Here is a 26080-nt window from a genome sequence, read left to right on the forward strand (position 1 = left end):
AAAGCACAAGTATGACCAAAAAATATTGGGGGAAGAAGATGCAAAGGACAACATGAGCTGTAAAGTTTGCATTAGGGTAGGGTTTCCTGAGGAAAAAGATGGTGATAGGAAGGACAGCAGTTTGTGTTCTTGCAGCATTTGGAAAAGACTGTCTGTTCCCCAGATTGCAGAAATCAGAGCCTCACTGGAGCCCAACTAAAGGAGTCAAATTATATCCTACAAAAACCTCTGAAGATAACCATGACAAACTGTCCTATTTTTACTGTGCACACTAACTTACAAATCTTCTAATAATCTCATGGGCATTGCTGTTCTGGGAAATTACAACAAAAACTAAATTTAAGTGAAAATTAGAGTAATTTATTTGATTTTTTTTTTACATCCTGTTTTATAGTAATTCTAGTTATCCTTAGTCTATAAGGGGAACATCTTGCAAGGACAGAGCTGACAAGATGCTGAGATGCTGTTCAGTCCATCCCACTGCCTTACCAGTAGGGCTACCTCTGCTTGATTAGCATCAAAATTTTTTTATTTTAATAACATTATTTTGTTAATTAAAAATATCATCTATTAATTCTTAATGATGGCTGTATATGAAAATGCATCTTGACATATACATCCTAGGCAATACAGCAGTCATTTTATTTAACACAGAAGTGCTTTGCCTGCAAAGAAAGAAGTGAATATTGCACTTTAACTGCTGTAAAAATTCTGAAAACTGCTTAAAATTATCCCCTTGTGAACCACTGAACTACGGAGTGAACTCACTTAGAAACAGCCAACAGAGGTGTCACCAACAGCGTGAATCTCCAAAAATTACTGACACAGGAATAACCAAAGTGATTTAAAATCTTGTTGCTCCTCCAACTCAGCCCAACTGAATTGTTTGCTTGAGCAAACAACTTCTTCTCTGTTGGCCACTAAACTGGCTACCACTGAAGGGCAAGAAGGTGTTTAAGTACCAAGGTATGCACCAGGTGAAGTTCCAAGCTCTGTTGGGAAAGGTATCTCTTTGGAAGAGGTAGGATGAAACAGCACTCAGGGGATCTTCAGGAGAGCCTGAAAGGGTTTTCAAAGTAGGAACAAGAATCATCCCTAGCTGGAAAATTCTTTTCATATGGTAATTCAGTGCTCATTTTGTAAATACTTTCATTTTGATAAGAAATTGATCCACTCAGCAACACACAGCATTGCAGGATCTTTTATTTCCTCCCAGACATGCAAGAACTCATAAGCAAACCGTGAGCATGCAAATTCTAACAGCTAAAAAAAAAGCAAAGGGACACACGTGGCTCACAGTGGCAAGAAATTAATCAGCAACAAAGACTCAAATGAAGTTAAGAAAAATGTCAAAGCAAAATAATGTGGCAGCACAAGAAGGCAACAGTAGATGCACAAGGATATTTAAATGTAGGGACCTGGAGTCTGCAGTGGAGCCTGTGGTCTGTTAACCATGGGTGTTTTAAGGCAGCAGTTGCACTTAATCTCCAGCTAGAGGAAAACCAGAATGCTATTAAGAGTTTTTCCCAGAATCTTACAATTCAGCAATTATCTGCTACAGGTCATGTGTTCTGCCATCTTGCAACACTGTCATTTCAGAACAGTATGACAGACAGCAGATTAATTAAGTTTTGTTTCAGAGCAAAAATGTATTCAGATAATTTCAGAGCATTTGATGGATACAAGGAACAACATCAATGAAGTGTCATTATAATACTGTATGTGGGCATAAAAAACTTATAAGTCATATTAGTTCTGCAGTGGAGCAGCACAAGTGATACAAATGTGTCATGATGGCATGAAATACACATTTCAAAGATACAGGATTATATACCATTTTTCCTTGATGAGAAGCTTTGATATGAAATCTTTGGCTTCATCAGAAACATCTCGAAATTCCTCATCTTCAAAATCCCAGTTACAGGCCAGGATGTTGTTGAGGGTCTCATTGTCATCATCACCCAAAAAAGGAGACAATCCAGTGAGGCTGAAGTAAAAAGGAATATGTTCAGTCCTCCTGTCTTTCCCTCTTCCTGTACATGGTCTCCAATGTGCCAGCTAAGATTGTTCTGTCGCTCTGGCCTAACTTACAAAATACTACTCTCTAAGATCTCCAGACCATTCCCACTTTCTCATCTACTTACATGTTTAATCACCCCTCTCCTCTAACACACCAAGCATTACTGTCTTTCATGGCATTACTGTCTTTCATATTTTCTAGACCTCTGACCAGTCTTGTACTAACCACTGGGAATTTACCAAGCTGCTTACATTATTCTGGAAGTGTGATGCCCAAACACTCCTGAGATATGTGCAAAAAAACAAAGACAAAAAGTTCATGGCAATTGGAAAAGAGGAGAGATTTCTCAATATGGAACTTGGAAAGAAGTCAAAATTTCCTATTTTGGGTACACAGTTGTTCACTCTTCCAGTATAACAACAAACTTGGATGACTGACACAGTTCAACTCAGAAACAGCTTCCAAAGCAGATACTGAATCCTACTTACAGCATATAAGCAATGACTCCTAAACTCCACATGTCTGTAGGAAAAGAGACAAACTCATAATTCACAACTTCAGGAGCAAGAAATTCTGGAGTCCCAAAGTTAACTCGAAGTTTTTCCCTGGGTTTATATCTAGGAAATGGAAACATTAACAAAGGACATCAATTACAGTTCTTATTAAAGCTGCATCATCAATTGTCTAGCACTTAGAGGAATTCCAGAAGCATACAGAAAATTCAGTAGGAAAACAAGGACAGACAGAGGCTCAAACTAAAAAGAAATATACCCACATATAGAACAAAAAGTATTTTCAAGCTTTGTATCATACTAGGACAAAATGCAATTGCTACAAAAAGGAAGAAATTTGTAATTTGAGGACTTCTTAGAGCAGGTCTTACCATCCTTTTGGGATTTCTCCATATCATAGGCATGAAATTTTTAACCAGTAAATCCTTCACTGAGATTATAGCACCTAATTAAACTAGAAAGGGATATAGCATGGGATATATTGTAAGACCCCTCAATGGTATCTTACACTCTCTTTTTAAGAATCTCTTAATACTGGAAGCAAGAGACTAGAAAAGACTAGAAAAGGTTTTGTCCATTTTACCTGTTCCAAGATACTTATTTATATGCATTCTTAGTGAAAATCAACCCTCTTTCAACCATCTACCTGAAAAGAAGGTTTCAGGACAAATCTTTTTCATTCAGCTCCAAACATTCCGTATTATAAGATATCCCTGGTTAAGAAAAACAAATTTGTCCTAAGAACACTAGAAGACCATTATGTATCAAATGCATCATTGCAGGGGTGCAATACTCTTTTCATTGTTTCCTAATTCATTTATGGTTAGTGAGAACACATGCATGTACCTTCTTGCCAATCCAAAATCAATAATTTTTATTTGATTTGCCTCTCGGTTCACACATAGGATATTCTCAGGCTGCCAAGAGAAACAAAAAAAGAAAAAAAAAAACTTGAATGAGAAACAAATATGAAAAACTGGGCTTTTAGTAAACTATAGGGAGAAAAACACTAATAACAGTGCAAATATCTCATAAGCACCTTCTGCTTTCCTCCTTGTTCAGATCTCTCTGCATGGATACCCCTCTTGCTGTCCCACAGCAATCAGAGCCATGCATTTTGTGCCTTCCAACTGCTTTTTCTACTCTACAGCTTTTCACTTTGACATAAGGCAGCAGTTCAGATAAAGAACTCATTAGGGGGAGGGGGACAGGGAACACAGACTTCCAAGAAGGGGTTTCAGGATGCTTTCACTGAGACTTTACAGACCTTAATAAGCTTACACTGATTTTTTTTTTTAATTACATTTTTTGGGCTTTGAAATTTGTCTTGTAGCTTTACATTTCTGAGTGCTCAAATGTTCTGTCAGATTGAACATTAATATATTAAGCCGCTCACATCGACTTTATGTTTTTTTCAGGTGTTTTAGCAAAAAATAGGATTCATAGGTTAAATCTCTCTGGGTTTTCATAGGGCCAAATGTTACTCTTCACTTTCTACACTTCTACACTTCTACACTTCACATTGGAAGAATCAATTAACTTCCAAGAATTACTCCAAATTCTTACAGAAGGAACTGAGAAAAGGATTTGGCCAATTGTCTTTGAAATATAAATACCTAAAGCACAGTCCCATATTCACTGCCAGCACTTTTATAGCTACTCTGTCTTGTTGCTCAGTGAGTCCTCTTTGAAACAAAACAGCCCTCAACACTTAAAACATTAGTTAACCTTTGTCACCATTACTAATTCATTTTACATGTAGGACTTTTAAAACCCATCTGTCCATAGTTTCTGAGGTCCTGGATGATTATGGTCAAGACGATTTTCTTTCAATTTCAAGCTTTCTTTCCCAAACTCATTTGTTACTGACAGCAATCTATGAACAAGCAAAACAGAAGGGAGAAGCCGTAGCTGGCGAGCACATGAAAAGAGGTCTTTGGGATTAATTTCTTGGATTGTATATTTATCTTTTTGTCAGCAGTTTGACCTCATATTAAAACTGTGCCATCTCAAGATCATAATTAATGTGTCCCAAAGAACTGTGTGAACTTCTGTTTGACAGGTTTCTAGGTAACTGGATGTTTATAGAGAAAGAGAAAAGTAAGTCTGGTCATCGATCGGCTACAGAAGCAGGTCCCAACAAGCATCTGCTCATTTCCTTAACCACTGCAATAATATGTATGCTAACAACATTAAGATGTACTATATTAACTCAGCTATTACAAGCCAAAACCAGCAGCTGTTATAAAAATCTCACCAAAGAGAAAACCATCTTGTGCACTCCTTGTTTCTTTTTATTGTATTGTAAAGCTCAGGGATCACTAGGAAGCTTTCTAGCCAGTCATAAAACTAAAGACATCATCCCATTTTATTCCTGCACTAAATAGAGGTAAGAAACAAGTCCATTATTTAATAAAAAATGGGGCTAAGGGAAAAAGACCCAGCTCAAGTGTACACTTTAATGAAAAATAATAACCAATGTTTTCTAAGGGGTGTCACTTGACCATTTGCAGTTGACCAGAGTGAGAATGTGCAAGTACACAGTAGAGTACTTGTACATGTACATGTGCATGGTAGAGGATCTGCCACCTTTCTCTGGGCTTTCAGCTACACTAGACATATTTGTTACATTAACCACTGACTATTTTTATTCCTTTCATTTCAGAAAGTACTCTTTAATGTACTTTCCCTTAATCTGGCTATCTATTGATGCCTTTTCATGACAACAGCAGTTGAGTGTAGTCTTCAGAAAATTGCGTGGGCTTACATTGATCCTCAATGACCCTTGAATTTAGTTCTACTCACTCATGCCTTTCTGCATAGTAAAAAACAGGGACAATTGCCACCCCACAGCTGATGTGTAAAACATGCATCTTGTGCAGTTGAATTAAATAATATTTGTACAGTATCTTGGGACCTAAGTATTGAAATTAAAAATAGCAATGTATTTGTAGTCAACTGCTGGCTTTCTATGAAATCACTCTCTGGAAAATTTAGGCACTATGAAGCTTGATGACATATGACCACAATTTTCATCTAATTTACTTAGTCCTGTAGTAATTTAACCGATCTCAATGTGGTTAAAGTAAATATGCATTGAAATAAGGAAAGCAGAATAAGGCTCTTTGTTGTTTCTGCCACAGGAATCTGCTAAGCTTTATGGCCTACCATTAAGAATGGAATTTCCACATCTGTCATTGCACAAAACATATATCTCAAAACTCTACCTTGAGATCCAAATGAAGAATGTACATTTGGTGCATGTACTCAATTCCCTTGCAGATCTGTTTTATGAACGAGATTGTATCCATCTCTGTCAAATTGTAGTTTTCATCAATAATTCGGTCAAATAACTCTCCTCCTTCCACGCTGAGGAGAAAAAGACAATAAAGCAGTGACCAAGTTCAAATCCCATCCCATACAGTAAGACTAATGCAGAAAATACAGTATTGACTATTTTTATCATTCACAGTCAAGTTCAGTAAGATGAGCTTGTACTTTAATCTGAACTTTCTGAAATCTGAGTTCTGATGCATACTGGCCTGAACGTCTTCAAGGCCTAAGAGTCCAGTCTCTCATCCATTGAAAACCATGAACATCTTGAAATTTAATATTATGCTGTCTTGAGTTCTCATCTTGGACCAGTGAAATTAATGACGTTCCATGGAAAACCAAGACAACATGATGGAGAATCTGCATTTAAATCTGTGGTCTCTTCCCTCTGAGTTTAAGAGGGACATGATCTAAAAGGTCAATCTCAAACTATCTAAAGTCAACAAAATTTACTTAATTTATCTTCATATTTCAGTATGCCTCTGGCTTATCTGTTCATAGGTGCACACATACTTTCTTTTGTAATATGTTAATCATATAGACCAAATTCAGAGTAAAATCTGAGAATGTCTAGAATAGTCAAATTCACCTAACTTTGAACCCTTCTGCCACACATTTCAATGTTTTAGTTTTGGCCTTTTTGGCTTCCTTAAGACAACATCTGCTTAACCTGAGCTTAAGGCAGTTATTTTGTGCCTAATTAGCCTGATAACCCAGCATAAAAAGCAGGTTTATCCTTTCAGGCACCCAATATAAGGATTAGGCACAACACCCACATCTGGCTCCTCTTTGGTGCAAGATGTCTTCTTGTTTGCCTCCCAGAATAGGAGATATTCTAAGAGGTTTGTTTCTTGGCTGACACAAATTAAAGCATTAAATTAAAGATAAGATATGTAACACAGCTCTATCTGCAATTGAAGCAGTTGCTTTACAGCACCAGGAGTGTGGCAGACTACTGGAAAAAATGCAAAAATGGCTGCATGGGAAAACTTTTCTCTTAAAATCCCTTTCTTTCCTGTTGTTCATGAGAACATATATGTGTTTTCTACCTGTAAGAAGCTCTATTTCTCATTTCAGGAGAAAGCAAGAAGGAAATTGACAATTCTAGCAAAAGTAGTAAACACAGAAAGGAAAAGACACTTACTATTCCATTACGAGTACAATATCATTTTTAGATTCAAAGGCATCATATAGCTGGATGAGGTTGACATGATTCAGCTGGTTCATGACATTGATTTCATTTTTTACTTCATCCTGTAAAGAGCCATGAATATTGCTTCAGATACTTTTTTCCTGAGAAGGCTACATTTGAAGCAAATCTACGTTATCTTCACGTTTTCTCTTGTGGCAACCAAACTCAGGGCTCCTGCAGCAGTAGATGTCAAAGCTATAGGAACTAACAGGCTGAACTCAGAGCTTGATTGGGGTGTTTACTAAGGTATTTAGTTACCTAAGGTATTTACTGGAAAAGAAAGAGAAGAGCCCACATGGACAAGAGGCAGGCTCCCAGGGATGTAAAGGAAAAAAAGAAGCAGAAGAGGATTTTGTTCAAACAGCTGTAGGTGTACAAAATCAGGCTGAGAGGAGTCCAGAACAGTCCTCAAAACCTAACTTTACAGTCAGAGGACTGGTACCTCCATTCAGCCCAACTATTTTAGGCATGCTGAATGATGATGTCAGTCTCTCTCCATTCACCATAAAGGGACTCTTAGAGATCAGCTTGGTCACAGCTATACCTTAGCAACCTCAGTTACCTGAGACAAATCCCACTCTTGAATGCCTTTGATGGCACCCATGCCACACAAAGGATGTCATGCATGTCTTTCCAGTGAAATCCAGTCCCAGATGGCCGAGAGATTTGCAAAACAGCCCAGACTAATTCCTCTCATCTGTATTTGTGTTGATGTCAGGTGCCCAGATCATGTCTGCTATCAGCATCGCCCCCACTGACATCAAGTCATTATAACAAAGGCTACAGTGTGCTTGGGAGGGAGTACACTATGTCACAGGCCTGACAAATATTTTTACCATTAAAGAAAACACTAAGAAAATTAGCAACAGAAAGGAAAAAAAAATATAATATTTAAAAGAAACAGAAAACACCCCAAAAATAGAACTTTGATGAGTTATTGGAAGTTTTGGAGGAGAAGGGAAATATAACTGGAATTAATGGTGTTGCAGCAGATCCCATGAGTGTGATGGCTCGTGAGACACTTGGTCATGGCCTGCTGTGTAGCTGAAGAACAGTGTGTGATCCATTGGGGAACAAAAGACTAATATCATTCTCCACCAACCTTCTGTTTTGGACCTTGTGCTTTTATAATTTTGGCTGCCAGCTTGAGACCTGTTGCTTTCTCTTCACATTTGTGCACTTGCCCAAAACGCCCTCTAGAAAAAAGGAGAAACAAACATCATCCAGTGGTACAGGTGTCAACTCCGAGTGTAAACTTCACTATAAACAACCATAAATTATCCTCTCCCTACTGGCTTTCATTTCAACTGCTCTGTTGCTGCTCTTTTGTTGTGTAGATTGTACTTGCTACTACTCATTTAGGCATATCAGCATCACACAGTGTTCTATCTGGTACTACCCCATTTGTACGATTCACTATACTTACCTCATAATGACCAATCCCAGGAAAGTCAAGGATATACTGTAAGGATAATGGCTCACTTCTATGCATCATCTGCCCCTCTCCATCGCATCATTCTCCTCCTTGGGAGGGTTGTGTTTTCTTGATGATACAAAGCCTTATCCAAGAATATGCTGCCATGAAAATTACAATATCCCATTCTCCTAAACAATGACAGCACAAGGGGTAAGTAACTCCATGGCCTGTCAGATCATCCTGCTAATCAATCTGAAAATAAGAATGTGTTTTCAGGGATGAGACTCACTGAGAGGAAGAAGACTACAGCATGTGTCTACATACTGCTGGCTGTAATTTGAGGTAAAGTATTTCAGCATCCTAGGAGCCCTGTCATAAAGCCTGATGGCATCTGGCTGGCCTAGAACAATGCCAAACACAGGCCAAGTCTGCTGGTGCCAAATAGCAGGCCAAAATTCACTCTCACTATAAAACCAGTCTCCTCTTTTCGTCCCTCTACAAAGCACTTTAAGAGCTTAGACTTTCATGATTTCATCTCTAGCGGGGCATGTTGCCTCCGTTCACCTCCTAGGGTGCTTGGCTGTAAATTTGTGCCTTGCTTTCCAAGTTGATTTACTACACCTGACTTACCCTCCCAGAATTTCATCCTCGTTGACATTATAGTAATTGCTGATCCCCACCCTTTTGGCTGAGACAATCCGGTGATCAAATGGTGCTGGTGGAGTAGGAATATCATCTAAAAAAGACAAAACCAACAGAGACCATATGAGCAGTCACATGCAGTGCCTGTCTATCCCATATTTTAGTTCCTCTTTTCCCCAGATAAGTTCATTTAAGAACTGAATACACTTACTGTAAGCTTTATAGAGAGGTCTTTCTCTGTTATTGAACAAGGGTTTTATTCCATAAGCTTTGGCTCAGAAATGAGGTGGTTGTTGGGAGCTACACTACCGAGACAAGGACTCCTTTTTTTGAGTTATCATCTTTCATACAACAGTTGGGAGAGGCAAAGTGAAGACCACTAGGCTATACCAATGTAGCTTCATATCCACAAGGGGCCTCTGCAATTCAGCCTAATCTCTGATTTTTTAAAATATTATTTCCTCCTCAGGGGTTGTTAATAGATGAGTATGCACTGTAACTCTCTGGTGGAATAGGAAGAGAAACAACTGTCCTGCAGGCCCAGCTAAGAGAGGCTATTTCCTAGCTTCTGGTGTTGACAGTGATTCCCCTTCTCAACTGACTGACAAAACTTGTCCTTCTCCACAGTGTGGTCATCACCTTTAAAGATTACATTTAGAGCTTGTGTACATGAGGGAGTTTCACCATGGTGGACAGCACTTGGGGTTTCCAGTATGCCTCAGGACACAAGGAAACTCTCATATGCTGCTTTGAAGAATTTCTGCCCTTAAAAAAAGATGGCAGATAAAAGGTAAAGAGGGGCACAGAGGAGGGATGGTTCCCAACATTGCACTGCAGCAGCTATGGAGTTTTGGCAGGTCTCGAGTGTTACTTTCTGGACCTCCACATGCTGGACCTTTCTGCCATCCTGGTCAAAATCCCTGCTGGAGACCAGCCCTCCATGCCTAATTTGGACTTTTTGCAGGCAGTTGTGACTTCAGTTTCATACCCAAGTTGTTTTTCATTTGATTGATACTCCTGAGAGTGACCTTTGGCTGACCAAGGTGACAAATACTTCTTCAACCATTTGGGAGGGCTACAGCCCCAGTGTTTCAATATGAGCTTTCTGGTTTGGAATGCCAGCTCCTTTTTGTGTGAGGCTTGTTGAGCAATTTTAAAACCATTCATTACTCCAGTGAAAATGATCAAAAACACAAACAAGAAACCCCACAACAGCATGTAGCTGGCAGGAACACTTTGGTCATTAATGTGGCAGTAGATTGTCCTTATTCACAGTGAATGTCCATTTTTCCAGGACACCAGCTGTGTACCTAGATTTTTTCTTGACAGTGTTAATAACTTACATGGTCAGGAAGTTAGTTCATGGTCAAGGAATTGTGAAAAGATGGGGCTTCTGGAAGTTTGCCACCTACTTGGGATTCTGCAGAGTTTGAATTGCACTACTGTAAGTATGGGTCTTTGCATGTTACTGAGACCCAAAAATGCCAAGAAAACCTCTAACCTAAGGCAAAATTTGACTCTAACACAAACTCCATCAGCACCAGCATGTAAGTGACAGAAGAAAATGTATTTCTGAAAGCTCAGCTAAAAACATTACCAAACTTTGGGAAAGGAAATATTCTTTTAAAGATGCCAGACTACTTTTCAAAACTATGTTTAAGTTTTTGCCTTCAAGATGTTCCCCATGACAGACCCTATTTTTCTTTTCCCGCAAACCAGAGATGTTTCCCTGTTCAAGAACAATTTCCTATTGCAGATCAAAGATGTTCCAACAGAGACACTATAACCTTAATGTCATCCATGAAAATCTCCCAGAGTTCACAACAGTTTATGGATTTAAAAGTTTTACTGTGTTATCTCCTGTTTTCTGCTACAAAAACCTAGCACAAACCTGTAATAAATGTTTCCCTCCTACACTCTTCCCCCTTTACCAAAGCAGATAAATTCATCTTGAGTCTTGTGTGTATGCACATGCACACTCATATATTTCCAAGTCTTTCAGGCCACCTCCTCATATGCCATAATCTCATTTACAGGAATAGCCACTGAAATGATCAAGATGGAGGTCTGATATTAGAAATCTCTGCCTCACCATGGTGAGCACTGCTTCAAAGTTTGGTGCATGAGCACCATTTATCTGATTGTTAAACAGCATCATTCAGGCTTACACACAAAAGTCTGTATTTCTTTACTTTGTAGCCTGCAGTCGTTCTCACTTCAGATCACAGTGGTATGAATATGAGCAAGCTGGTTTTTCAGGCTATGTCCACAGCATTGCAGATTCCCTGTTAACACACATTCTCAACACTTCCTCAGGCTGACCAAGTTTGCCACACCTGATATAATTTCTCCCTCCACTCTACACTTAGGGATTTTAGCTCTTTTGTTAAAAGAAGAGGGAGAGAGGATAGTATTAGTGGAGCAGTTGTGGCAGAAGCAAATTAATTTTGAATAATTTCTGACAGAGCAGAAGCCTCTAATATGAAAGCAAGCAGAATCGTGTTACTTCTCATCAGCTGAAGATGCAGCCCATGAAAAACTGTTTCCCATCAGAGCTACCATGCACATCTTTTTCCCCTACTAATTAGAATCACAAAATCCTTCTCTTCTACAGATCTCTGTTCATCACTGTAATACCAGGGGAATCAAATGCATTGTCTTTAAGATACTTCCTTTAAGAGCTTTTTATAGTTTTACATATGCCACCAGCACTTTCTGCAACTACTCTGCTCTTTTTGTTGTCATCTTTGACAAGACCTTCATCATGCACTTGATGCTCACTTCTACTACTATGCTCAAACTGGCAGGTCTGCCCAGGGATTGAACTAGAATTTCCTGTACCTTTTTCGCAGCGTTTACACCTGCAAGGACAAAACATGGTATTAGTGCAGAGTACATTTAAAGCAGAGCAACTTTAGAAACATAGGTGAAAAATGCCTACACAGATATTGCATTCAAGTAACATTAAGCTATTTTGTTTCATGGTGTAAAATTAACTGGTTTAATATTCATGTTGAGAAATAAAAATGGCCCTTAAATTAATCGTGACAGCAAAACATTTCTCAGTTACTGAAAACCTCACCTGAGGTCTTCTAAACTTGGCATTAGGCTATCAATCTTGCCTTTAAGGGAAGAGGAGAGCACTGAATTTCCCCTTTGTTCATACAGGTTCCTGAGGCCTTAAACTTGTTTATCCCTGAAAGGCTATATATTAAATCCAGCAAAGATAGAATTGCAGTACACAAATTTATTAGGTCAATTGCCTAGGCAAATTTTTATTATTATTTTAATAGTTTTTATTAATTTATTTTATTTAAACATTTTTATGTTGTCATTTAAATTACTACATTTGCAGTAAGTTAATTCCCAGTTGGCAGATGGCCTAATATATTTTGCTGATGTTATATGACATTGCAGTATATAAACATAACCATGGGAGAATTCTTCTCAGAGATAAAGAATAGCATAATGTAATTCCAGTGTTCCTAATATATTTCCCAAGCAAACAACTACAGCACACTGCTAATACTGTGTGTGGTGGATTGTTTGCCTGGCTTTTTTTAAGAGTATAATTTCACTCAGATCACAGACATAAAAAAATTTTCACTTTTGCATTAGGCTAAATTTTCACCAATATTTGTATTAATCAGCCACTTTGACATGAAACTTGAACTACACATTTTTCTGAAGCAAAGGTCTCTTCAGAATGTGTAGTTTCGGTTTCAGACCTACCTTCCCTCTGATACCTCTTCATCATAACTTTGTTCTGCCTCATCTTCCTTTTGGGAAGGAGCTGGTGGTTCCTCAGCACCTTTTTCACTCTTATCAGCATTTTCCTTTCCTTCACTCTCTTTCTCCTCTTGTTGTTCCTCAAGTGCATCTTCAGGCACCTGATGTTCCTTCTTCTCCTCAGCTGCTGGGGACTCACTTTCTATCTCCTGCACAGTTAGTTTTTGACAAGCATCATCAACAGCATCTTCTTCCTGCTGCTTTTCTGGAGTGAAGGATTCCTGAAAAGAGTTTCTCCTATATTCATAATGGCTTTCTAAAGACAAATTATCTTGTTTCTCCTCTGACTCTTCAGTATGAAACTTGGGAGGATCCACTTCAAGCACAAGGGAACTTTCCCTCTTGGCATTTTCCTTGTTGAGCTTATCAACTTCTTCTTCCTGAGAGCAGGATTGACTCTGTTGGATGTCCCCATCTATAACAGATTACAAAGTAATATGTCAGTGGTTTTCTGATAGTCAGTAACAGTATTAAAGTAGGGCTGCACACTTAGCATAACTTCTGTTGAATTTTGAGCTAGGTTTTTGTTTTCCTCTCCCACCTTCAAGGTCAGTACAAGTGTCTCCTAAGCAAGAGAAGACTACTTATTTAAAACTGGGATTTCATGGGTCCCAAATGCTTTCTTTGAGACACAGCACTAGAAAATGTTTCTCTCACTTGAAGTTACTGTCAGCTAAGTCAAGGTTAATAAACTCCTCATGCAAAGCTACTTATTGAGCAGTTGGATACCCTGTGCTCATTCATGCTGATGAACACATGCATAACCCAAGCAACTCCACTGGAGCTGCTCAGGAAAGTCATGGCTATTTCTGTGTTATTTCTTAGGAACTAGAAGCTGATCAGAGAAAAAAAATAGTCTAACCTGTTGAATCTGGTGGCTTCTTTTCTTTTGTTTCTGTTTCATTGAAATGTGACTTTTCTTTGATGACCTGTGAAAAAGGCAATTGACATATTAGTCAATTTATACAGTGCACATGTTGTATTGGTCCTCATGAAATTGCAGCCTGATTTTTTTTTTTTTACCAAATGCAAATACTCTGTGTTCTAACTCACATATTTCCTATAAATGATAGTCCTTATTTTAATCACTACAAGCTGGTTGAATTAATACCAGTGCAAAGCAAGAGAAATTATCTTGGTTGTAATCAGCATCAGTGTTGCCATAAAAACAGCCTAGAAAAGATTAGGACTGAACCTCAGAGACTAAACCAAAGAAGCATCCAGGAATCGGCTGCTGCCCTGCCCTAGCTTTTGCTGTTAAAAAACTAGGTTAAACCAAATCTCAGAAAATTTAATATTCTAGGAAAATGTTCGGTAACAATCTTACTGGCACTTATCAAAAAGTTTCTTGCTGTTTAATCAACATTTAGTAATGACTTCTTTAATGATGCATTGATTTATTAAGGGCTGACTGAGACAGTAACCAGGAACTGGAGTGTACAAGCTGTAACTTCAGCTTTGTGTCCTTCATTTACTTACATTTTACAATGTTGCAGTGACATCTAGAGGTGCTTCATACCAATCCAGGTCCTCATAAAACCTCTGCAATTCCTGTTACCTTTGTGGATATTAACTCCTGTTTCTACGCTATGTGCTCCATGTGTTTTTGTCCTGGCCACTCCTAGCCTTGCCAGAAGGTGACCACAGTACATGGTAGCTGCTGTTGCTCGGTGCTCCTTTTTTTACCTTCTTCCTCTCACACTGCTATGAAACTGCCACCGTTATTACTATTATTAGATCCACATGGTGTGAAAAATGCTTTCACCTCAAAATATTTTCCAGAGGGGCTACCAGCTAAAGCAGTATTGTACATATCCCAACAAAATATACAAGTTCAGGCACTTAATTTTGAGTGTCCACCATGTGATCAGTCCCACAGCCCTGGGCACCAACCACTCATGTTACTAAACATTTGTTCTGGTAGGTCCTCCACATTTTTAATGCTTTATTTTTTTATTTTAATTTCATCAGGCTATATAGAAAATAGGCATGAAATCAAAGCAATGTGTATCCACTATAAACAGAGTTCAAGGGAAAGGAAATTCCATGAGAAGCCAAAAGAGTTAAGACAAACTGGATGTAACTGCATGGAGGGATTTCAACAGGGCTTGTTCAGAAAATCTTGATCCACTAGGGACAAGGAAAATGTAATACGAGCGTAAGACCTGAGACTGACAATTATTTTGGATGCAGTTTGTCCCAGGAAGTTGCAGGCCATAAAATGAGAAAGGCCACAATACAACAAGGTAAATACCTTTGAAATATAAATCGGAGCCTTGTTCCCACAGAACTTAAATATAATGTAACGTTGCCAGATGGAACACAGGGAATCAACCAATGCCCTAAAAAGCACTAAAAAGAAATAAAATAGGGAAAAGCCGCAGACTTATTTATTCTGCACTGTGTTGGCAATTAGTAATGCACTCGCATTCCTGTAAGTACGTCAGCCTCTCCGTGCCACTGAGAACATCAGCTCTGATCAAACACAGTCAGCTGAGCAAATAACCAGAGAAATGGCCTCCAAGCTCTTTGAAGCATGAGGCCAGATTTCACTTCTGCATTCAGAATTAATTGCAGACACACAGCACTTCCAACTAAATATTGCTGTAGTTTGCAGGTGTGAAATACAGAAGCCAGCTTTTGAAAATCCGTCAAGTGGAAGGAACACTGGACAGTGCTGAATACCTGAGACTGCCAGGGCATTACATAAATTACTACTGTGTTTATTCAAGCACCATTTTTGATCTCCAACATTTCAAAAGCATATGAGGACTTCATACTAATTTAAATGAAAAAAAAATTACTAATGAAATATTTACTGATATCTGTCAGAATCAATTTGCAATAAATATGGGGGCAAGAGTGCTCTAGAGTAAGAAATACTGATATAAGGACTAGATATTGAAATAACTGTAAATACATGAGCAGTCTATACATGAACAACCCAGTTTTCTCCACATTTTGTTGTTTGCAGAAACATGTGACTTCAACTTGTCAAATCTTGACCTGGCAATAAAAACAAGACCTTTTGCCCATTATTTCTTCCCTCTAAAGGGTGGGGGCTCACCAAGTTCTTTGGAGCTGCCAGAAGTCAATGTATCCTTCCTATCCCAGCCACAGGCTGTACAAAGACCTCCTTGTGGTTTCTCAGGGGCATGTGTGACGTCCAGCCCCAGGCAGCTGAGCAGCTGCTCTGAGAGCCCACAATTCCCAAAAGCCATCACACTCTTTGAAAATTTCATCTGAAAGGTTTGGTGCCTTGTTAAAGACATCTATCCCACCTAATTACTCTTCATACCACCCCTCTTCCCTCAGTCTGTTAGAACTTTCTTAAGGGTCTTTATAACTTAATCCCTAATAATATTGTATTTATTTATGCATTATTCGTTGCAAACTTATGTTACATGATTTTTTTTCAGTCTGTAATTTCTAAAATTACAGTAATCAATATTTCTTAGTAGAAAACATTTTTCCCTTTCTTTAATGACTTGAATATGTAAAATCAGGTAAATGGTACTACAGTAATTTTTCCAAGTCATACAAGCCAAAAGCTTCAAGAAAAGCTTTGTGAAGTACACTTTTTTTTTTTTTGGGAATAAGCTTTTATTTCACAAAAGCTTAAACATCAAAGATAATGTTGTGACCCTGTAAAGTATACCACAGCAAAAATGTGTCTGTATCTACATAATTTTGTATTGTGTCTTCAAAAATAAGTTTTCTAGACTTAAACATATTATTCCATAGAGTAGTGCCAGACCCTAAGTAAGAGAGACAGCATAAAAGCCCAGGTGATGATACAGAAAGCCCCGGTGAGATAGTCCAGAGGCTTAAATTTCAGTACAGACCAATGGGTAAAAAAAAACCAAAACATTTGGAAATTATTTAAATTGACTTTAGAAACCTGCAGAAATCAAGAAAAAGCAATAATATATATAAATATAATATATTCTAATTGAAATTTCAAATGCAGCAAGAAATTAATGTCTTTTATAGACATCTGACTCCTTTTTAATGAGCCCTACATGGTTAAATACCTTCTTTATACTGCTGCAGTCCTACCTTTGGAATGTTTTTTTAGCTAACTTTCAGATTTTTTTATTCACCTAATAAAACTCTTTGATTCTTTTTTTCCTATTGCAAAAATTTTTGTAATGAATGGCCTCATGAAGGAACCCCAACCATTCAATTAGAGGTCCTTTATCACCCCACCACATTTCATTTTATACCAAGACATTATCCTCAGCTTCCATCTCCCAATAGCAAGACACAAACCTTTGCGTGACCCTAACCACATTTTAACTGTGTCACTTTCTTATATTATTGATAGTTTGCAGAGCTGTATTATGGCAAGATAACCTGATTTGGTGTAAGATCTGATCACCATTCATTTATCAAAATTATTAAGTTACTTGAGGTTTGCAATTAATGAGTTTCCCTAACAGCCAGAACTCAGCCATGGGTTTGCCTCTAAAGGTGCTTCCAGTATCTCTGAGCGTGCTCCCAGCATCTCCTCAGCAGTTCCCAGGAGAGTGCAGAACACAACACAGAGACCTTGGAACAACCATATGCGTGGTGATGCCTCCTGTGCCATCCATCAAAGCTGGAATCCATCCCCACCTGCCCTTTCGTGTTCCTCTCCAATACACAGACCTTTCTCCCCACCCCCAGCAGTGTAAAATAGTCAGTGAAAGTATTTTTGAAACAAACTTATAAATGCTAAAAACCACACACATGGGAATTCTGCTTTCATTGGCAGGTGGTGCATCTGCTTCCATGTAATTTTATTTTTGGTACACTATAACAACTGCTTGCACCTTCAGGCAAAGATTTTGACTCTTGCATGATTTTTATAGAGCTCCTTGAACTAAATAAAGAAACTATTCTTTCATAAAATCCAAACTCAATCTACAAGCATCTTTAATCACACACAAAAATAAGCTCTGAACCATGATTCCTTCAATATGAAATACAAGAGAAGTTTTATGTGGCCTGCTGCTTTGAAAATACATAGGTAATGAGGCAACAACCTTTGCATGAAAAAATCCCTCAGAACAACAAATTTATAAATGCTAAAAACCACAGACATGGGAATTCTGCTTTTATTGGCAGGTGGTGCATCTGTTTCCATATCATTCTTTTTTTGGTTCACTATAACAACTGCTGCTACCTTCAGGCAAAGATTTTGACTCTTGCATGATTTTTATAGAGCTCCTTGAACTAGATAAAGAAATCATTCTTCTATGAAATCTAAACTCACTCTACAAGCATCTTCTAATCACACACAAAAATAAGCTCTGAACCATGAGAATCATGATTCCCCCAGTACAAAATAAAGAGAAGTTTTCTGCGATCAGCTACTTTGAAAATACATAGGTAATGAGGTAACAACCTCTGCAGGAAAAAATCCCTCAGAACAACATCATCCTAGAGAGGGAAGAAGCTGAAAATCAGTGAAGACAAAGCATTGTCCATTCCCCACTAAAGTTTGCTGGGGAAACTTCCCACCCACTGTGCTGGAGAAGCTGTGGCTATCCTGTTTCAAATGGATGCTTACTCATTCCAGGCCATTCTTCTCAAAAGAGGGATCTTATACTGAGGAGTAGAAAAGGCTTTCATGCAACCAGACTCCCAACAGAGCCCGTGGCCTCAGTGAAGATGCACCTGGTTGCACAAACAGTGACAGGTTGATTCTAAATGTCTTTACTTTTTTCTTGAGTTCTGACACTTAACAGAGTCATTTTCAGGCCTAAGAAGGCCTTTGGAGGTAGATTGATAACTCCAATTGACTGGTTTACTTTTAATGTCTCTGGAATGCATGGAGGCCTGTAATAATCACCGACAAATCTGAGGCTAGCATGACACTCACTAGGACCAGAGCACTCAGCGTTACCTGGCTTTGACACATGTCCTTTCACTGCATTTGGGAAATCAAATCAACCAGTCACTGCTGGTTTGGAGCTTTTCATCTGAACAAATAAGGGGCAACAACAGGCAAGCACAAGCACTGGAGAATTCAGCTGCTTTTCTTACCAACACATTGGACAGCCTCATATTTATCCCTACTCTATACCGCTCAATTTCCTCACCTGTGTAATGACTGAGAGGGTGCATGTGTGCCTCAAATGCACCTGTGCCATAAGCCTAAAAGTCTTCCATGCACTACTCTTCACATTTTTACTGTTACTATTAAATAGGACACCTTCCTAAGTGGATTCCACTATTGACACAGAAGAAAAAAAATCCACCTTGAAAGCAAAATCACTGGCAGATCTTTTTAACTGTGGGCATAAACTACCCACTTGTCAAACTACTCAGACAATTTTTTTTTATTACAGTAAGTAGCCTCACTATAAAGAGAGTATTTCTCAATTTAACTAACCCAGCTGATCTAAGCAGGCATTGGTATGGATGGCAAACACCTTCAGACTTCATGAACTACTTAGGATGCTAAGCTTTTCTCCAAAATCACACAGTTGGGAGATTTCTATCCAAAGGGTTATAATCTTAAGAAATCATCTCCTACAACTTTGATGACTCACTTTGAATTGGACTCCAGAAATGCAGATTTCCTAAAAATTCATTTAACAAGAAGGGAGTTTAGGTTGTGGGGAAAGACCTGCTTGGGTCTTTTTTAATTTTCCCTTTATAGACAGACTATGTTTCTGTGGCACCTCATCATGCAGAATCCCACTATTGGAATGGGATGGGGCTCATTCCAGGCTCTGCTGGGGCTGCTGCCCAGCCACCCATCTCCACTCTTTCTCACTGCTGCATGTGTATGCAAAACCCAGGGTGCTGCCAGGATGGCACCAAATTAGTTGGGTTTCAGAGCAGTCACCCTTGTAATTAAAACTCAGGATGATGAAATGTGTCATTTCAACTAAATGGCACATTTAGTTGAAATGGCACTCTCCTACCAGAGGAAATAGTCAGGCATGGTACCCCTACACCTTCTGATAGGGGCTGAGAGGAGCCATTACCAGAAAACCAATTAAATGTCTAGGATATCTGATGACAATGGGTGAATTTTAGATGGCTGCAGTGGACAAAGACTTCCTGCCTGAGCAAATCCCTCCTACCACTGTCTCACCTCTTTAAGGGACGTTCTGCTTTTCCAGGACTGCTCTGTGATGAGCTGCCTTGCTTTGCTTCCCTGCACTTATCAGTTACCTCTTTATTTTCATCATGTGGTCTCCCTAGTTTTGCAAAGGAATTGTAATGGATTCCTACAATGGTCACTCTAACACATAGTGATTTAGAAATTAGCTGTGTCTACTTTGATTTCACACATTTTCAGAGTTGTAGAGACAGCAAAATCCCAACTGTGTTCAGGGAGGGATCCTATGCAGGGAACATTGTACAGCAGACAGCAAGTTCTGAGGGTAAATGGAAACAGAGTTAAACAGCATTATGAATTGAAAAGGCATGAAACAACTCCTGTGGCTGTCAGCAAGGGAGAGAACAGGGCAAAACAAGATGAAAACATTGTCCTAAGAAAACATACCAGTTTTATGACTGGTACACAGACAGGGAGAATTTTAACTCTGATATACTGCAGTTCACTCAAAAGCTGAAATTCTTCTACCAAGAACATATTTAAGTAAGGGCATCAGTCCTGAGGGAAAGAAGAGCATTCCCAAGTATAATGGCACCAGTGGGTGCTGACCAGTTGCATTTCCCAAGCAACAGACAACCCATCTGTTGAGATTCTGCAGAAATCCCTACCCTTGAAACCACTAGCTCAGCAGAAACTCTTGCAAATAGAGGTTAAAAAAAAAAAAAAAAAAGAAAGAAAAAGAAACATTTCCCACCTATTTGGCTGAAAGATGAAAAATACACAGAACATGGCCATTTTGGAGAGAATTTAAATAATACATAAGAGACCTGTTAGCATTTGTAGGCAAAATGAAGGAATCAGAACAGTTATAGACTGAGGCTGAATAGATCTTAAAACACATGTGGCAAACAGCAGTTTCATTATGGGCTCCTACTAAAGCAGCCAGTGACCTGCAATTGCAGTGTGATACCTGCACAGGAGGTACAGAGGGTTCAAGCAGAAAATACAGCTCCCACTACTGGCATGTCTTCAGTGTGGGAAACAGCCCCAAACTGCTAAAAGTTGTTATTCCTACAGCAAAGACTGTAGAAATGTCAGGAAACCAAAGATACAGTCACCTGCAGGCAACTGCAGGAAGTTCAACACTACTTTATGATGGCAACAAAATGGACTTTCTGACTCTCCAGATGAATATTTGCAGGTTAATAGTATAGAATCTCTAAAGTCTTTAATTTGGAGGAAATAAATGAAGTATTATTTTACCTCTTTCTTTATAAGTGGAAGAAGTAGGACTGAAAATGGAGTTATAGACAGGAACATTTTGCAACAGGATTATCACAGACTACTTAAAAAGGTGAATTTGAGGAAAACCTCAAGGCTTTTAAAGACGCTAACTGTAGACTGCTGATTTCCCTGAGCAGCAATAGTGACAAAATAACTCGTAATTACTTGTGACAAGTAATACACACTACTCCTCTCAGCGATGTGGTGATAAGGTCACGCTGCCCGCGGTGGAAAACGGCTGGGAGACATTTGGCAGCATCGACAAAGCATGAAGTGTCTCCAAGCTACACCATATTACAACTTCAACCCAAACCAGAAATAAACTCAGCTCCTGTATGAGGCAGTGGAGGTATTTCAGGATGGCAATAAAAGGCAGGAAAGCAGAAATTTGTTTCAGAAGAGAGCAATCCCTACATTTTTCAAGAGCACAAAATGTGCCTGTGGAGCCTGTGATTAGCAAACTGTTACAGCTGCTGCTGATGCTGGGAGAGCAATTACACACCCCAGCTGCTTATACCCCTTCTTTATCTCTCTCTCATTCCCTCTCTTCCCTCTCTGTTCTGCCTCTTTCACAGCTCTCTTCATAATATGGTTCTGCAAAAGAGGCAGTTAGGAAAAATTGAAAAAACAGTACTACATTAAGCAAAGAGCAGCACCTCTCTAGAGAAGGAAGGATGGAAAGGCAGGTGAGCAGCAGGTCAACACCATACACTGCCTTATCCAGTTGTGCCCATGGCTACCTACTGCACCACCTCCTAGTAATTCATTCATAAATTATGGTTGGATTATTTTGCAGAACCAGGCTGGGGATAGACAAACATTTTGCGGACAGCTCAGCTATTAGAACCAAGAGATGGCATTTACCCATAGCTGCAGCAGGGTGGATGGCAAATAGGAACATCATCCAAAATATCTGATCACCTCCAGTAGTGCATAGAAGTGGGTTCTGTCCTTCTGAGCTAACTGCAGTGAACGGATGCCTTGTTCATGGCTGTACAGAAACAGAATAGGATTGTGCATGTCTAATGGGATTGAAGGATTACTCAGTGTTGCCACAAAAATTCCATCTATGATACAAGAGATGATGTTCTTGCTGCCTGGCAGCTTGCACTTCTACAAGGCCAGCACTGTTTAAAACTATCATTGTGTAGGACTAGAGAACAAAGATCCTGTTGAGAGAAGCAAGGATAGGTATCTCCACATTTGGGTAAATGGGTTCATTGCTATGTCACCAGATATTAGTGGTGCATTTCAGGTGTAAAACTCTGCAAGGGTGAAATCCCCTCTTTTTTTTTTCTTTTTTTTTTTTTTTTATTACTTTGCTTTTCTTTTATCTTTAATCACAACTATATAAAACAGATAGATTAATAGATAAATATGTAGATCTAATTCAAATATGGAGGCACAAGCAACCAATGTCGCAGTGCCTCATGGACCAGTATTTTGACGAACTTGCTCAGAGATCCTGTTCCTTCCCTCTCACCCAGAGGAGAGTCTGTTTGCCCTAAATGCTGGTACACACTGTCTCCTACTAAGCTGACAGCTAAGCTCAGCAGTCTCTGCTGAGGGTTATCATTCCATGTTCTGTTACTCCTAATGCAGAGCTGACTTCAAGTCTGTTTTTACTTAAACCTAAGATGACTAAGTGTTTACCAAAGCCAGCTGTTGTTCATAGGATAGCTTGGTAATTTTATGATGGCCCTTTTCTAATAAATCACAGAGAGAGGAGGTAATGACAAGCTAACATATGTATGCTATCTCATAAAACAAACAAAATATAAACAACATAATAATATCATCAGCATGATTCCAGACATGCTCATGCTGCCTTTCCTAAGCCCACATGCTAGGGAAGTTCCTACCAAGTCCACTCAACATCGCCAAGAGTCTGTCTAAACGAAAATGAATCAGTGAGGGAATTACAAATGTAGCTGCTGTTGGAAAAAAGACAGAGACTCCACTTGCTCCTCTCTTTATTGGGTCCTTGTCAGTAGGCTACCTGTGTTTCCATCATGTTCAAGGCCCCTTGTCTCTAATTCCAGGTATTTTATAGCCCTGAACTCTCCATGGGGGGCACCTGCATCTCTGCCATCCTGTCTCCCCTCTGACCAGTCAGGAGCACAAGCTCCTCATGTTCTGCTATGCCCATTGGTTCCCACAAACTCACTAGCAAAGCCTGCAAGGTCCTCTCCTTTCTCCAGCCCCGTGTTTCTACTGCAGAGAGCCTTGCACCTACTCCAGTCTCCAGGAGGTGCCAGTTCATTAACACGCCAGGGCGGATTCAGTTTACATTTATAAATAGTTTAGATGAGTATGTGCTTTCACTGAGATAAGTAGGTCTCTACCACAAACTGCAGTGACAGCAGCATTACAGAGATGACCTGTGGGTCTCACTCCAATGGGGATTTTACAACAGATGTTTTCATTGATGTTTTGAAAAGTAAAAGAAGCCCTTAATTCAGATAATCAAAATAAATAATCTTTTCTTATCAAAGTAATTGTGTAAAACAAGAAAACTTCTCTTCTGTCGAAACTCCTTTTTTTAAATCAGTCCAGCCTGATGTTCAAGAAGGACCTGTAATGACGATTTTTGTTATCAGTCTTCTCTGGCAAGGAAGCTATTTTTCTCTTCAGTTAATGATGCTCTGGAAGCAAGTTTGCACAATTTATATCCTTACATAGTGACAGATCAGTCAGTTCAGCTGACTGAGCTTTACAAGTTGCTCCTCTGCTGCTACTCAGCACTGACTGATATTTTTATAGTTTCCTTTGAAGGCTCAAATTCTTCTTGTCTATCTATGAAGTGGGGTTGCCTTAGGGTAACCAAGCTGAAAAGAACATGGTTTCCTGACCAGGTCATTCTGAGTAATATATTGGCTGCAGTGCTTCTCTTCTTCAAGATATGCTGTTTCCAGTAACACCTTCACACGATGTTTTTCCTGCTCAAAAACTTTAGAAAAACAAACTCAAGAACTAGTCTTTAAATTAATCAGAGAGTAAAGCCTGCATGTGACTTTTTGGGAGAAAAAAAATTAAGCAAAATGGAACAAAATATGAAAAGCAACCTTTTTGGTTCACTGTGTTTAATTAAGTATCAACATACTTTGTCAGAAGAAATTCCTTAATTTTCTTACCCAAAAAAGAATATTCAAAATACCTTACAAAAACTTATTAGAGTCAAGAGAGTACTTCAAGAGATTTTGGTGTCTTTTCATCTGAACTTTAAAGAACAAGATGAAACTCTCATTATGGTAACAGAGGCATTTTTTACCCAGGGAAGTTTACACAAGCCACAGCTCCAGTTACCGTAACCCTACCTCAGATCCCAGTTTAGAAGTCCCCTAGTCCTCACCAATGGAGAGAAATACCAGATAGGAAGAGCACACTTAAGATGTTCCTTGAAATAAAGAACAAACATATGTACATGCCCTGACCCAAGGAGGCTTTTTACCAGTTCCACTAATCTCTAGACCCTGGTGCTCATATCATGACTGCTGCAACTTGATTCCCCCAGATAATTATAAATCCAGAAAAGATCATTGTAAAATTCATGGCCAGGACCCAAGACACCTAAAGTCTGTCAATCTTTTTTATGTTCTTTGTTGTTATGTTTTACAGCTGTGAAGGAAAAATTAGGAAAAAAATGAATGTCTGTATAACAAGTAGATTTTTTAATATTTTTTCCACATAATTTGCTCAGCTTGTACTTTTTGCTTTTAGAGCACATTGGTTGTTCTTTCTTAAATGTCAACAAAATGAAAAAGCTGAGCACGTAGCAGAACATATCCGTAGCTTGCAATGATTCCTGCCAAGATGAAACACAAACCTGGGCTCACCTTTTCATTTTTCTTCTTGAGCAGATCACCAGCTGTTGTCTCCGAGAAAATGTGCATCCTAAAGGGATGTCCAGCTCCTGCCTTGCAAACTTTACGTTTTTTAACATGATGTTTTACACTTGAATTATGAATTATTAATGTTTTCACCTTTTCTACCAGAGGTCCTACAAGTTTCTGTAGTCCAGAAACACTTTGTTCAAGTCCATCTAGCCTTTTAACCTGCTGCTCAGCTTTCTTGTTTATATCAGAAAGAGATTTTTTCATTTTAAGGCAAAGTCTCTTCATTTCATTATTTCTCATTTTTTTGTTTCTTTCCGTCCTTGATCCAGGTTCAGATGTTTCTGCCTTTACTATCTCCATGTCTTTTTCAATGCAACAGATTTCTTGAGAAAAACTGTTAAGCTTCTTAAGGACACTGTCTTGCAGAGTCAACAGTTTATCAATTTTCTCTTCAAGGGAGGCAAACTTCACATCCATGATGTTGAAACTTTCAGATGTGCTGACATCACTTCTCTCAACATGAAGAATTTGAGGAGGTTCCATTCCATTACCTGGCCCTTGGTTTTGCAAAGTGTTTGGATCAAATCTTTTGGCCAAGTTGTTGACCATAGACGTAGAAGAGCTCTGCCTGCTGGATGTGGTCATTTTGCTGGCTTGGGTATGGGAAGGAAATGCTCTGATGATCAGCTGCTTGAGGACAATATCAGTTGCAAAGGCTTTCCATCCAGGCTGCTCAGATATACAGCCAAGTTTGGCAACTCCAGCTCAACTAATTTATAAACTACTCTCATGTATTTGACTAAAACAGAGAGAAGAGACACCCAAATTATTTAGCAGAAAAAAGCCTTTCATCCATTCTTTTCTTTACATATATATTTAACTATCTATTTCAAAATGAACTGAATATAGAGATGCATATCCTAAATGCACTCAGTCCAGTGACATCAGCCCTAGCAAGGACCAAACTATTTGCACTCCAATGGCATTTGACAGCAAAA

Source organism: Agelaius tricolor, unplaced genomic scaffold (genome assembly GCF_023055355.1).
Source record: "Agelaius tricolor isolate 1412-34295 unplaced genomic scaffold, bAgeTri1.0.p SCAF_2, whole genome shotgun sequence".
In the NCBI taxonomy this organism is placed as follows: domain Eukaryota; kingdom Metazoa; phylum Chordata; class Aves; order Passeriformes; family Icteridae; genus Agelaius; species Agelaius tricolor.